The sequence below is a fragment of the Anopheles coluzzii genome, chromosome 3, assembly GCF_943734685.1.
Source record: "Anopheles coluzzii chromosome 3, AcolN3, whole genome shotgun sequence".
Classification (NCBI taxonomy): domain Eukaryota; kingdom Metazoa; phylum Arthropoda; class Insecta; order Diptera; family Culicidae; genus Anopheles; species Anopheles coluzzii.
The window spans coordinates 44,053,401-44,055,660 of record NC_064671.1 but is presented as its reverse complement, the minus strand read 5'-3'; positions in this window follow the sequence as shown (position 1 = coordinate 44,055,660).

Here is a 2,260-nt window from a genome sequence, read left to right as displayed (position 1 = left end):
CATCGAGTTCCCCTCGAGTCCGGAGGATGCGTCGCTCAAACACACCCAGAGCGTTTGCATACTCCGCTCGGATGGTCCAAGACTCGTGTCCATAGAGGACCACCGGGCGAATCAATGTGCGGTATATCTCACATTTCGTGCGGGCTTGAAATCTTCTGGATCTCAGCAGTCGGTGAAGCCCATAGTATGCCCGATACCTCTGAACACTGCGCTGCTGATGTCGTTGTCCGAAGTAACGACCGTCCCGAGATAGCAAAACTCCTTTACTACATCGAGACTGTCGGCGTCAACTAATACACTACTTGCCAGATGGTCTGAGTTACCAGCAAGCAGGTACTTCGTCTTCGTCGCATTGATTCTCAATCCAATTTATGCTGCTTCACGTTTGAGTCGGGTGTACGCCTCACACACCTTCGATGTTGTCCTGCCGAAGATGTCGATGTCATCCGCGAAGCCAAGAAATTGGAGAGATCGGTAGAGGATCGTGCCACGGATGTCGTTTTCTAGCCTCGCGCCTCGAATGACCTTCCAGAGCGATGTTAAAGAGCAGACAGGAGACTCCGTCACCTTGCCTCAGACCACTGTGAGATTCTAACGATTCTGACGTCAAGTTGAAAGTGTTATATCGAGGGGCAACCAGGCATTACGACTTATAATGAAAATGTGTACAGAGTTTCACGATCTTATGTGCCTTGAAGTCGTATACTGCGCTATCGTTTGGTCCCTCCTAGAATATTGTTGTGTAGTATGGTGCCCCCTAACAGCCCGGTCAATCAATCACCTGGAAAGTATTTAGCGCAAGTTTACTAGGAGTCCAACCTCCTTACTATCAACAGTGCCTATTGCTTGGTTTAGAGTCACTTAATGCCAAGAAAAAAAGATGCAGCGTATATTCGCATTTCGACTGTTAAAAGGTGATATCGATTCCCCTGCGCTGCTTGCTGCCGTGAATTTTGTTGGACCATCTAGGATAGTTAGCACTATTTTTTACTTTTGCCCCGAGCGAACGAGGACCTTTTACGGCCAAAGCAACCCTTTGCATTGTATGTGTCGTGAGTTAAATGTTGTGAGTGGCCTGTTTGATTTCAATATCTCTACGTCAGTGTTCAAAGATCGTCTTCGTCAGCATTTTCGTTATGGTAGTTCATAAGTATAAGTATTAGTTAAGCTATTTGTGTAGACCTGCGGGGGTCTGACAATTTATCATATAAATTTACGTCTCCGATAACGATCCTTACATCATGTTTTGGGAAGCGGCCATACTCTTTCTTCAGCTGCGTATACAGCTGCCGTTGCATCGCACCCAGCATCATGAACGCAGTCGCGCGGCTCACCACGTCTCTGTTAGATCGTTCAATTGCTACGGTACTGACACACCATAACGCCTTTTCAGCACACCTTATGAGGCGCTTATATCTCCAAACCGCAGGCCCAGACCTCATCAAGCGCAATTTGGGTCTTTACATTTGATGAACGAGTTCTGCAGCTCCACATTCCGAACTTCCAATCGTATGTCCTTTTTTCGTGCGAGGGTTTGAATCCGGAAGACCCCTGCCTTATACCAACGCTTGGATAATTGAAAGACAAGTTACCGTTCTGTACGACGGGCGTATTGAGTAGGGCATAGAGAGGCTATGTCAACCTTCTAGAAGTTTCGGATCCACCCCCGTATCAGCGGAGTATGGCTACAACACTGCCATCAGAACTTGAAAAACTTGAATGAAAACTTGACTTATTCGCTCGGTCTGTCAAAAGATTGCAAACAAAGATTCTTGCTATCCATCCAGAAGTGGTGGGCGTCTAAGGGGTTTTAGTCATTTCCAAATGGTAAAAACATATATTAAGGCGTATACGCTCATAAAGTTGCCTTTTTCGAATCCACAAAATAATCATGTCATGGAAACGCAATTTACGAGATTTTATTTTTTTATGATTGAAATAGGAAAGATTCGCCATGAAATAATTGTTCAATTGAAAAAATACCTACTGTACCGTATTGTATCGTTCCAGAAGCCCTATCATCGTCGTTGATAATCGCGTATCGTATGGTTTCACGGGCTGATGCGTAGTACCACTGCGCCAGAACGAATAAGAAATTAACTACTGTTGACTGTGGCTTCTTCCAAACAGAAATAACTGCTTTGTAGCGTTCCACACACATGTTGGTCGCCTCTGGATAGATCTCATTATGTATGGTGAATTTCGTTTCGTATTGACCTATTTTGAATGTGTTCAACTGTTGCTTGGTTTGAAATTTAAT